The sequence below is a fragment of the Hylaeus anthracinus genome, unplaced genomic scaffold, assembly GCF_026225885.1.
Source record: "Hylaeus anthracinus isolate JK02 unplaced genomic scaffold, UHH_iyHylAnth1.0_haploid 0, whole genome shotgun sequence".
Lineage (NCBI taxonomy): Eukaryota > Metazoa > Arthropoda > Insecta > Hymenoptera > Colletidae > Hylaeus > Hylaeus anthracinus.
This window is the reverse complement of record NW_026533254.1, coordinates 2,079,107-2,093,129: the sequence shown is the minus strand read 5'-3', so window position 1 is coordinate 2,093,129 and position 14,023 is coordinate 2,079,107. Positions and strand designations below refer to the sequence as shown.

Genomic DNA, 14,023 nt, shown 5'->3' with positions numbered 1-14,023 from the left:
CAGCGTTTATTCATACGACGTTTAGTTTCAGTGATAAGAATTGAGAATTTAAAAGACCGTGTCCCTGAAATTCAATTTTTGCAATGAACTTCTAACTTTTCAATTTTTATTTTCGAAACTAATCATTCTATGGATAAACTGTAAATATAACAAAGTTTCCTCTCATCATCCCCTATAAGCTGATATTTTTTAAAAATTGATTCAACGAATATAAACATTTCTCGGATCTTATTCCTCAAGGGCGTACATATACGCTCTTCGTAGTCAAAGGGTTAACACGTTCCGTGCCGCACCATTTTTTCAAGATTTTACATACAAACCTCGTACAAAACCATAAGCGACAAGGCAAGGCTATAGATTTTAATATGGATTAGACAAGAAAGCAATAAATCTAATTTTTAAGAAATTATTTCACATGGTCGAAAATTAATTCTACTAGACGAGTAGTGACCTAAACGGAAAGTTTAGCCGGGGTCATATACGTCCCACATGGCACGCAGTGTTAATAAGAAGAAATTGTACTGATACATAATTGCATGTTTGGTGTTATCATATATCTAGTAAACATGTTTCCCGTAAATTCCTATCATGTCTACTGGCTCGAGCGAGCAAACCTGCACGTCCCACTGGCTAATTTCGGGCGAGGATGCAAGGGTATCGAAGCACGGCGATGTCAATAAAGATAGGCTTTGGCCGTTCGGAGTAGTTTGCATCGCGGATAAACGAGCGACGCCGACGTTGGGGTTGTTCGAGGGTACCTGGAGTTGCGTGTCCGAGAAAAGTAAAAGGGTAAACGACCAGGTAGAGAAGACGCGAGCGAAACGCTCGGACAGGCAATTAGGTCGAGGAAACAACTGCTTTCCATTTCTCGAGGGTATCCAAATCTGTCGAAAGCAGAGGGAGAAACGGTCGTGTTGTCGGACGCGTGGGCGTCTGTTTCTGAAACTACGGCTCAGTTTGGTGAACGGATACAAGCCGGGCAAGGTTCCCTCTTCACCTTGCCCTTTTGTCCGATTGGTTCGCAATGAGTCTGCGAGGGTGTTACATAAATACCGATAATCGCCGGGGCGGATCTCGACGCTTCTCAATACACCCGCGGCGAGGTCGAACGCGCGGGGCTGCGATTCGTTTAATGGATTTCGCTGTTAACGCGTTGCACCGCGCCGCTAATGAATTGCTAATGAGAGCGGAGTTCGCGGCTCCTCTCGAAAGCAGATCGAACGATTGCGCGATCACACAACCGCCGCAGGATGCTCTCTAGGCGACACGGCACGCTCGACATCACGGGACATGATCCATCAATCAGCAAATCTGCCTTTTTTTTTTCACCCCTGAAACGGTACACCGTTTCCAGGTCGACCGTTATTTGAAAGACCGCGTGCGGTTCACTGGCGGTGCGCACTGATTGGAAATTCCAAAGAGCTGCCCAACAGTGTTTCTTTTTCTATGGTTTTATTCGACCTATTCACTGCCAGGCAAATTTAAAGCGTTTTCCCTTAGGCGCCAAGATTTAATACAGGCGTGTAATCTAGGTTATTATTTTGATAATAAAAAGTGACATTAAATTTGTTGTTTTAGAAACAAAATTTACGATTTTCTTTTGCAATATTTCGTGACCCAAACGGTTATAAATTTATCCCTTGAGTAATTGCAATAAATTTGAACTTCGAGACATCTCGTAGTTGCCAGTGAATGGGTTAATCCATTCTGTTTTCTACTATTCAACTAGTCAACTATCAGTCATTCAACTATTTCACGTTTTGCTTGGACTAACTGTGCGACACTGGTTTGGCATCTCTACCAGTAAAATTGTACATATGTATGTTTAGACAGCACGGTGGATTAAAGTAATATTTTAATCAAAATTGTTGACAGAATTTCTTGCTTACCAAAATAAGAGTAATATAACAGATGTAACGGAAATATTTCCGCTCGATACGTATAAACAAATAAATATCATGGATAAAGTAATACAATCTCAAATATTTTTGAAACATTCAATTAGGTATTGTAAATTGTAATCCTTTACAAGAAATTGATCAATATATTCTCTCATTCAAACAATACGATGATTCGTGATATCCAATTATTTGTAATAATGGAAAATAATACATAAAGTTTTAATTAATAATAATCTCTTATATTATTAATTATTGAATAATGTATTCCAATGATTGGTAATCCTGATAAAATTAAAATAATTCTATTTAATAATGGAATATCATATTGAAAGTATGACCTAAAATTGTCTGAGATTAACAATTACAAGTTCGACTCGTAGTAGAATGTTTTGATTCATGTCATGTACCGTGAGTTAAGTTCATAGTTCACGCTGAATAAGTTAACTTGTCTGTTTGCATGAATGTTTGGTACAAATTTTAAAACACTAATTTCATCTATTAAATAATAGGTTTCATATACAATAAAATAACTCTTAGTAATTGTAATACTATAATTCAAATCAGATAATATTTAAGAGAGATTGTAAAACCTTCACAAGCATTATTTTTGCTTTGATAAACAATATTACGAACAGCGACATCGCAAATTTGTATCAAGGTTTTAAATATGTAGTGAATAAAATAAAAAAATTTTCATAATTTTCTCATAACCAGGAATAGAATTTGAAGTGACGTGAATTCACGTCAGCGGTCGCGAATGTGTTAAAAACTATATAACTAACTACTTGTTTTTCGCTAAGCAAACCGTTTCAATTATTACAATTAGCTTTTTCAGTAGAAAATGAAATTCGATGCAGCTCGCTACAAAGAACGCTGTCGGCGGTCGGTAGGCTACCATCGCCGCAAAAACGAATAGCGATGAGCATGAATCCACGCCTTGGTGCCGAGGAAAAAATTCAATCTCGAAAGGAAGAGCTACTGCATGTTACGCACGAGCTAGGAAAAAGGTTAGGTTTCCGTGCGAGGAAAACACAGTTCGCGTAATTTGCGATTCTTTCCTCGTCGTTCTTGCCGAGGCGGTGCGTCCGCTGTGTTTTCTTGTCGCAACGTTGGTGGCCCGTGTCGGCGACGATGTTATTATACAATGATCTCCAAGCAGCGAATGCAAGAGTCGTTTATACGTGTAAGTAAGTTGCAGTAACGAAATTTATGATGACGGATGATATTGGGCGATGCTGGCGCGAGTCGTTCACTCGAATTAAAGATATCTAGTGAAGTAGGCCTATCAACGGAGGAGGATTTTCGACCCACATGCGCCATTAGTTTTCATTTCCACTCTGGCGTTCTCCGTTTTTATCCCTTCAGGGATTCGTAATGGCCATGCATTTAATTGGGGTAATCGCGATAATTGGGGCCGTCGGTCGTTCAACGGCAGAGTGGAACCTTCACGGAAGACGTTTAAATAATTTATATATAGACCAGACTTTCGGCCTAAGTACGATACCATGGTCGAAACGATTAAGTTATCGAGTTCTTTAATTCGGGAAAATGAACTGAATCAATTTATTGCGTTATTTTGCACGAGATATTACAATTTAAAAGGCATCAAGAGTAAGGATTTTACTCCTTATTCGATCAAGCAATTTCTTTATTTCGTAAGTGATGTATAGTACTGTAGGAGTCTAGATGAAAAATAAGGGGGACCAAGAACGAGATTCGAACCCACGATCCTCGAATCCACAGTTGACAGTCCACGTTTCGTGTTCTCGTTTGACTTTTTACCCCTGGGTATGGGAGGCGCGAATACTACAGGACTGAGTATGAAAATTTACTTTATAGATTTTATATATACGTATCTGTATATTTACACGAAATATGTTTGTTAAAATATATAATTATTACAAATGTGGTCGTCGCAAACGGTTTCATACATGACTAGACTTCTTAGACTGCTTTCCTTAGACATAGATTCACACTTTAACCGAACTTACAATTAGACTTTTCGGAGTAAACACTTAGACTGACTTTTGCTCCAAATGATTCTCCTTATCTATGGTTCTGTTGCTAATTTGAGATTTTTCTTGTATCATACTTCTTCGAGTGTCATTTAATACTGTTATCTTGTTACGTCTATGGGACACGATTATCAATGTTATGTCTATCTGACAGGTGACAATATACAGGTTGAGTCACCTAAGATTTGTCCCTGTAATATCTCCGTTGTTTTTAATGACACAAAGGTATATCTCAAGAGGAAAATAATTTGCTTCAGTGAGGAACATACTATGATAGGCGAACAAAATTATGTCATTGTCATATTTTCCAAGATTTCAAAGTCAATGCCGTTTTTTTTTTCTTTTTTTAATAGGATAGAATAGTTTCAGTATTGTAATTTTGTAGCTGATAAAAAGACGAATTCAAACATGTATAGTAGCCTCTGAACTTTAAGGGATGGTTTCACCTTCTGAATATGAAGACGTGCCAAAAATGAAAACATACATCAAGAAGCATCTTCTCGTGAAACGTATCGCGTCTTTGTTAAATTATAATGTTTATTTTAACCCTCTATGGGCCGAACTTTCTTTCTCCAGACAACTTACAAGACATTTACTTTGGTACTTTAGTCATCAATATTATATAATTAAGATTTATACGTCATCTTGTGAACGAATGAAAATTATTTGGTAAATATTTCGATATATTAACGTGTCACCAGAAAGCTACACAGGCTTATAGAAGGTTAACAATCGTACAATATAAAAATTCATTGAACTGACTGCCAGCAGTGGTACGCTGCGGTATAATGATCAAGAATGCTCTATATTAACATTTTTCATAGAACCATATTAATCGTTCGAGATAAAGAATGAAGCTACTGTTCCCGAGAAGCTGGCGTAATTACAGAGTAACGCACGCGTAAAACAAGCGACGGCATTAAAACGAAATAAGTAGAAGCGCTCGTTACCTTGAATCGCCGCCAAGATACAGACGAAAGGAAAGGGGGATACGTACCTGAAACAAAAAGGAACACAATCACACAGTGGCAGAGCTTCGGGTGCAATCATTTATCTTTTCCAACGTAATCGTACACGTAGGCCCTGATAAAAATCGTCTTCCCGAAAAGACGAAAGTATTTGGATCGACTCCAGTGGCGGTGAACTCGTCCCGTCACCTCGCTCTTTTGTAACCGGCATACTTTTTTTTCCACCCTCTTTCCTCGAAAGTGGCTGTAACATTTTAGCAATTGGACCAACGCCAATGGTACTTTCGCACCAACGACGAATCCTTCGCCAATTTGTCCATTATTCAACGCACAATGGACATATCGAAAAATATAGACGGTTTCTTTCGTAATACGATAATTACTTCTCGCAAAGAACGTCACCTAATTCTAACGTGCTGATTTTTAGTGGTACACAACAAAAGAAACATTCGGGACAATCTACTGCACAGGGCGAGCCGTGTAAAGCGTTACAAGCTATTTCCTCGGAAACTATTTGTAACCATCACTGTTCCTATTATTGTTCATCCGCAGTGCGTTCACATATTTTCTTTCCATCGCAGTAAAGAGACGAAGCTATAAAGGAAGAAGTTCGTAGCTCTGGACGAGATTCCAACGTTACAAAAGATCATTAAAGTGTCTCGTTTTCCTCGAACTTGGAACGAACCGAGGGCTCGTACCTTTACGATCCTTGTATTGGCTCCGGTATTTCTGCGGCTGATCGTGGTTTGCTTTCGTTTCAACGATAACGCATTCCTCGACCACCCTTCGATACTTAAAAGAAACGTGCTCTGCCAACAATTTCAGATAGGTCGATATCAAAGCAAGATATACCTTACACTCCTCGTTACGCTAGGATTAAAATTGTAAATTTTATGAATTTTTGACAAATGTAAATATTAGTGGTACCCATGAATAATATCGTTTTCTTTAAATTAACGAGGCATTGTCATCTAATTTTATTGCACATAATAAATAATTGCGAAATGTCGATGTTTTTGTACAAAATAGTAGATATGTTGAACTAATAAACAAATTTTTTTTGTGTACTTCTCATTATTTTTCGCGTGGAATATTATTCTTATTCACGTTGGCGCAATAATTACTGTAGTGTTTATGTTAGAATAAAGTTAGGTACTTCGTAAGAGCTGAACGCATTTAACTGGGTGTAATGTTGAGATAGATTTTTAAATATCAATGTTAATCACGAATTCGGTCATGTGTTGAATGACCTGTAATTCGTTTCTCTGTGAACTATTTTCATTTTTCATTATCTCCTAAACCATGTGACCAAACAATACGCTGTAAAGGGCAAATTTTATCTTCATGAAATTTTCTAGATGATAAAATGATTCTTTTTTTATAAAGATTAATATATTATACCTAATAAGTACCTTTAAAGTTCACCCTTATAATTTTCAATTCATTTTTAACATAAAAAACATTAGTGTGGTTTAAATATAAAAGCTAGGTATATCGTGCCGCTGATTTTTTTTTTAATCTATTGATAACCAATACTTTTGTACTACGTTATTTTTACATACTACATCTAACCATTTGGTCAGCGTACGCCGGTAAAGTAGCCAAGCAACACTTTTCTTCCTGCATGATTTGGAAATTTTCAGATTTCAAATTGAAGACGTATTTTTATAAAATTAAAACATAGCCAACGTAACTCAGGAATTGTGTAGTCTTCTATTACTGAATACATTTTTTAAATCGATTTAGTAATTTCGGAGATTACCCGCTACATACAAACAAATAAACTTTACCTCTTTATAATATTAATATAGATTCCACTGCAGTTGCAGCAGAAAAGAGCCAAAAAACGGTCAAATTACATTCGTGGAATCTCCTTCAAAGGGTCTATAATGGAAATTAGAAAGTTCTTCTAAGCGAAAAGAAGGAAAAGGAAGCGAGAACGTCACCGCGTGCGCGCATTCGCTTTGGCGCGATGCCAGAAGTGTATTTTTGGTTTCAACGGACCGGACTCTGCGAAGAATGAGACAAACCAAGTAATTTTTCTTACCGTGTCGACGGGTACCGGTGCAATTTGCATGAAAAGAAGCATTCGAGCTGCTATTTATTCTCCGATGTCCCTAAGGCAAGGTATTTCCAAGCGCTCGTTTCTGCGTTCCTGCAATTCTGAAATTGATTGACCCGCGCAGGTGGCAGTCCATGAGCGAAAACTATCGAATGCAACACGCAGCAATCGAAGCTAATTAGAAAACCTCAAAACGTACAATGATATCTATCCTTATGTATAGAATTTATAATTGCACAACCACGTAGTTTACCTCGTCTATGTTTTTGTAGATTTTTTTAAAACTGAAGTTTAAAAATTATAAATTTTATTCAGACATTATATAAAACGTAATTATATCAGTTTTTAGAGTTATTATATATTAATATTGCAGTATATATGACATGGTAATTAAATAGCTTTCGAGGTTTAAAATGCTTATTAATAAAAAAAAAAAAGAAAAAGGAAAAAGAACGATTCAAATCACCAGCGTCGAGAAATCGCGTCTACACGCTCGGCACGTTGCGTAAACCAGTTTACTGAATTCTTACGACGTTGTTTTTACGATTCATCGTTTATTAGACTTCCAAAATACTTGATTACGACCGCCGTACCGGCACTAAATTCCGACTTTCATTGCGCGCAATTAATTTCGCAGGTGCAACGCGTTTCGAACATGGCCAACCGTCCATTTGAAATCGAACGAATGTTTCGCGCCTCGAAGTTCAACAATGATATAATAGACATCTTGGATATGATAAATAATTGTGTGGACTACTATCAATACCGTGACGGTGTTATTTATTCAATATAGTAATGTGTAATCGGAAATGTAAACAAACATTCTTTAAAATATTTCATCAACAAATGATTCTGTTACCATTTTACCCTAATACTTTTTTATGTAGAACGAAAGAAAGGTTCAATATACGCAAAACATGCAATTCCATTAAAAAAAATAACGTAGCTATCGATTGCACACGCACCACTGCACGTATGAAAAAAACAAGGTCCTACAAATATAGTACTCTTTGAACCAGTCACTTTTTCCTTTGACATTTTTCCCTAAATAAACTGATAACGGAGCTATTATTTGTCACATCCTGTATAGATACAGCGTAATAGTTTGCATATTCCTAAAACCTAGTTTAAAACATGATTTATTACAGTGCACGTAGTATATTATCGATTTCAACGTTTAAAAGTAAAGAATGAAAAGCGGTGATAATACGAAGTTTTTGGTACCATTTCGATTAAAAATGCTTTCATACGGCGCGAGATAATCACTTTATCGATACGTGAATGCACATTCCGTTAGTTTGTAATCTCGATGCATACGTAATCGTCAAACGGGTACAGCTTTGACAAAAATACAGGCATTATGTCCACGGGAGCGATCGTTTCAGAATGATTACAGTTCTCCCCTCCCGTTGCCGATTCTAGCCTTGATCCTGATTATCGGGTAATTTATATGTCGTAAACATTTTTGGAACGAAAGGGCGGCCACCGGTAGCTTATCGATTTCAAGAACCGATTTGTTCGAAAGCGAGGCCCCGAGCTGTGAGAATTCTTACACTGGGAACCCTTTCAGGGTTCAAAGAAGTGGGCGAACCAGTCCGCTTTGAAACGATGGCCGAGGACCTCGATACTCCCAGTAAACCGTGTGCCAGTTAGTTGTGTATATCCATGCTCGTGCACATCCATTCAACGAAATTGCTCGGATGCACTTTAGAAATCCGATTCTAATTTAGGTATCGAACCTACGGAACAGCTCGACGCGTTTCTCGAGAATGCCGTGGCCTGTTGAAGTTTCTCTATGTATAACAAAAACGGTTCCAGTTCACGGTAATGGGACTAATATTAAAGGGTTTACCGAGACAGGCTTTAGGCTTAATACATCTATCATTTCATTTGTTATTATAACAGAATATTCTAAGGACCCTTCTGGAAAGCCATTATTTATACGTACATGTATATTTTTTAAATAAAAAATACAAATATATTTAGGTAGCGTAAATATGTACGTGCGTATATACATATATGTATGTATCTATATGTACATTCACATACATTTAAAATGACAAACATACGAAAGTACGTATATATCTATATAACAGTATATATGTATTTATACATTTCATTCATAGTATGTTTATATATATTTATTTTCAAGTGCAACATAAAACCCGTATAAAAAAAGTGCATGTATTACGTATACGTAGAAATTTACACAATTTTGATTTTTTATTTAGAAAACAAATTCTGATTTTCTCGTAAAATTGTACACGAGAAAACATATATTTCATTGCCTGATAAGAGCCTATGAAGGGTCGAGACGGTACGTTTCAATTTCCATTCATAAATCGTTGATATACATAGATAAAGCCACTAAATTTAGTTTGTATACCACATTGATTTGATTACAACCGTAACCTCATGAAAACGTTGATAGGGCTAATGTTATTAAAGCAAACTTTTTATGATGACTGAAATGAATTATTACATTTATAATATAAACAGAAGTAATCCGTGGATAAGTGAATTGCTTTGAAGTATTCTGAGATTTTTCTTAATAATTAGCATGTACATATGTATGTAGGTATCACATTATACTCAACTTACATTGAGTTAAGATTATGGAGTTCTATGTATTTTAATTAACTTCACGAAACAGTTTATTTTGTTATTGATAATAATAAGTTATCTTTGCTTTTGAAAGTGCTCTGCCAATATAATTTTGTAGCTATAAGAAAAAAAAAAGGAACTAATATTGTACCAATAATAAATCTATACAAAATAAATTGAAGAACTTTTTAATTCTATTTTAACCGTTTGAGTCTCAGGGAGTATTGAAAAAACACTGTCGAAGAATCCCAAACAGCGCAACCGCGCTTTCTCTAAATGAGTACTGGGTTTTCTCGACACAAAATCTGAACAGCGCGATCGCGCTGCTTGAGACTCAAACGGTTAAACGAGTTGTAGCTACTTTGAGAGTATCAACGAACACCGGACATGAATATTCTTTTAAGAGATTTTTTTCAAGACCATGTTACGCAAACACGCTATTAGTCTGTAATTAGTGTCAGTGTAATTACAATTAGAATCCATTCGCATGGTGTTTGTAGGATCTAATATTAAGACCTTGGTCACAGTCCCAATTTATAGCAATAAACGGAAAAGATGAATGGCTCAAAAAGTTCTATATTTGTAGGACCATATTTTTTTCTGTAAGTGCAATGGTACATATGATTTCGATAGTTACATTATTTTTGGAATGCATATTCTTTTTTGCATAGATTGAATCCTTTCATCATTCTATGTAAGAAGAAATATAAATTTTATTAATTCTTGCGTTTTTAAAGTTGAACGCTAGCAAGCAATACGTACAGTGAGGAGCAAAACTGAACCAATCACAAAAATTTGTTACAAAAAGTTTGCTTCACATGACATAGACCAAGAGATACCCCTTTGCGAGTCCATGTCCAAGAACGTTCATCGGATGATATTTTGTTAATTTTTGTTTCTTCCAACCAAATTACACGTTTCCAGAAAGCAGAACATTTTTTATATTTTTTAGCAAAAGACAGTTGAGCTTCAATGTTTTTTCTTGACAGCATCAGGCCTTTTCTTCTCTTCGCAAGAATTAAAATTAACTTTCTTAAGTGTTCTTCTGATATCCACTTACTAATTTTGATTCCAGTGTCTTGTAACCCTCTGAGTGCCAAAGGAAATTTTCATAGATATCCGAGAAATGCCAGACAATTTTAAGCAAAGATACATGATTGTAAACAACAATGTATATTTATCAGCTGTTATATATTACACGCGTTACGGTATTTCATATAAAATTGAAGTGCAAAAATAAAACTATGTGTATTAGATATTGATGTTATTTTTGTAAAGCAGAATTGATTCTTCCAAGTGTACGAAGGGAGCGATATACATACGATGTATCGCTCCTTGGCACTCAAACGGTTAATAACAGTTTAGCAGCCATGGTTGCCGATTCTGCCTCACGACATGTAATATAACGAGCAATTCTTCGTTCATCTTGACATTTTAGAGCTCTTGGCTCTCCCATTGAAGTTAACACGTCCTTATAAGTATTTGTACGTAATCAGAGAACAGTAGACTGACTTACAGCACACGTTTTAGCTACTTTACGTGTTGAAGGACCATCTCGTAGAAGAGAAATAATTTTGTTTGATATAATATGGGAGCTGGGCTTCATTGTAACTAATACTTTATATAATGTCTTCACAGTTCGAATAACACTTGTAAACTGAATTTATCGGTACGAGAGGACTCTCGAGGTAAACAAACAACTACCGTACTGAAACATTTTGCCTATGTATGCTAGGCCCCTGTGACTTGTTTGTGACTCGTTCGTTACAGTGCAAAACTGATTCTATGAATTTTTATTATTCTAGTCAAAGGAGAACAGATTTTAAACGTTATAAAATAGTGTAAGTTTCCGGAGACTATAAAGAAATAATGATCAACGTTGTTTTTTTCAATAATAATAAATAATTTTCATAAAAAGTGCTGGAATTTGTTAAGTTTTGCTCTTCGTTGTATATATTATATTTCGATACGAGAAATTTAAGTTTTTGGTCAAATGTAACTGAATTTCTCGATCCCAGCCACTGTGTTGCGCTACAATTTGCAATTCGATTTAGCTAACAGGAAACCTATTCCAACTAGAAAACCTCAACCCGATGTCAACGAGTTCTTTTTCCTGTAGAGATCCTGACCATTGTAAAACAGCGTGCATGTTGCGCCATTCTTTGGCGCGACATCCGCGGGAACATCGGTTGCGCAGAAAACGGCAACGTGCACTTGGCACCGATATTTGCTCTCAGCAATTAGTAATGGTCCCGCGGTTTTCTTCCTCAGGTCGACGAACTTAGGTTCATCGGTCATCCTCGAGGTTCTCCAGTCGCGCACTTGTCTCGTGTTGCGATTCCCTTATTCGGAGTATCTCTGAGCCTTTTGCTGTTGCCTGGCCGCCACCGGCTGTTCTAGCGAGAAGCCAAGGTGGTCACCGTCGCGGTTGCCTCGCGAGAAACTGGCCTAGCAGGAGCACAAGAAGCTGCCATCTGGTGACGGGAAAACAGGAAAACGCGAGGATAGAGCGGAGACTTTTTCTCGAAGTAACGAGGAAGAGAGGAGTCGGCTGGGAGACGAGAGAGAAACCAGAGAGGGAAAGATAAAATACGGAAGTAGCATACACAGTTCGTCCAATAAGAGCGTGGACGTACTATCTCTGGCATTTGGTATCCAACGAAGAAGAGATTGTGCTAATATGGACACTAACAGTTTCCTACGATACGCGTTGATCTAAAGATGTTTAGCCCTTTGCGGTTGAGAGGCGTTCGTTGTTTATTTTTTAAGTGCATGTGCAGCTGTGCACATATTGCACTCCTTTTTTTCGTTACATATGTATCCCCATAAAAAATTACAAGAAAGTAGAAAAAGATGTGAAATAGAAATGAGCATCCAGTACATGAAGGTCCTTTCCAGTAAAGTGCAAAGGTGACACTGTGTAACATAATATCAAATTCGGTGCTTTCCAACTATGCGCAGCTAAAATACTGTGTTCAACAGTGCAGACGTTCAGACTTTAATGACGATTCATGTAAAGTGACTGCTCCGCACTTTGGCGGTGAAATGAAGAAGCTAAATAGTGTATCATCCACAAACTGAGACTGTTTAAAAATTTGCCTAGACGTCCGCGGCCTGGAAGACAAATTCTTGGCGTGGCCAGGCAAGGTCAAGGTTTTGATGAATAAGAATTATTTTGAAATGTAGAATAATGAAAATGTACTCGTATTGTCAGCGTTTTGAACTGATAAATTATCTGAAATCCGTTACATATGTATGTATCTCATTACATTTATATTATTATACGTTTTTCTTACATCCAAATAAGCCACGGGCTTTCGATACTTTTTTCTTTGCCATACCTTGAAAAACTGGGACGGAGGCCCGGGATTCGAACCCGGGTTCTTTGCGAGGTAGTCGGCTACGCTACACACTGCTCCACCGTCCACCCCACACGATCAAGAGGCGAAGGTCGGTGTTCATGTTAGATTTCGTTACCTCCAATCGATACATTTGCAATTTTGAGAAATTTTAGTGAACAAGTTGAAAGGAGATTTTCGAATAAATATCATGCATAAAGTAATACAATCTCAAATATTAGGTACCGGAAAATGTTTGTGTGGTTTATTCGTTAATTGTAACTATATATCGATTTTCGTGTGGTAATTGGCAACTGTAAGACATGAGTTTGGTTTCATTTTAAAGCTTGATCTTTGTAATTGATACGCATGCTCTGTGGAGTTCAATTGTTTCGTTGTTGTGTAGCTATAGGAACAGTAAACATGGACAGCAAAAGAGTAAAAATTCGTGCTTTTATTCTTTACGAATTTAAACTTGGCAGTACAGCAGCAAATGCAGCAAGACGCATTTGTAGCGTTTGTGGGGAAGGTGCTGTTAGTGAAAGAACCGCACAGAAATGGTTTAAAAGGTTCAAAGAAGGAAATGAATCGCTAGATGACGAACCGCGTTCAGGGCGTCCATCTGTCATCGAAGACGGAAAAATTCATCGAGTACGTAAGTTCAAATCCAAGAAAAAGATGTTCTGAACTTGCTCAAGTATTCGAATGTGAAGAATCTACTGCAAGAAAAAGTGAATTAATTTACTTAATTTTCACAAAAGATTGGGCAAATGGATACCGCACCGTTTAACAGAATATAACAAATACTCCCGGCTGAGCATTTGCAATATCCATTTATCAATCGATTTTTAACTTGTGATGAAGAGTGGGTGGAATATGATAATGTACGACGATCACACCACTGGGTTCAGAAGGGGTCATGTGCAACAGGAACCATACCAAAATCGAGTCGATAAAGGCATTTCTCCGGTACCTAATATTTTTGAAAAATTCAATTAGGTATTGTAAATTGTAATCCTTTACAAGAAATTGATCAATATATCTCTCATTGTACAATACCCTGCTTCGTGATATCCAATTATATGTAAACATGGAAAATAATACATGAAACAATTAATAATAATAATTAATAATA

The 14,023-nt window shown here is 36.8% G+C and overlaps 1 protein-coding gene and 1 long non-coding RNA gene across 3 annotated transcripts in view; both read right to left on the bottom strand.

The window, feature by feature from the left end:
- Positions 1-14,023, bottom strand: part of LOC128888871 (mucin-4) — a 168,039-nt gene that overhangs the window by 93,296 nt on the left and 60,720 nt on the right. The gene's annotated exons all lie outside the window — the stretch shown is intronic.
- Positions 6,933-11,168, bottom strand: LOC128894799 (uncharacterized). The gene is made up of 3 exons (XR_008461634.1): positions 11,067-11,168; positions 7,200-7,230; positions 6,933-7,091 (listed from the first exon to the last, which is right to left on the bottom strand). It is a non-coding gene; the product is annotated as an uncharacterized LOC128894799 (long non-coding RNA).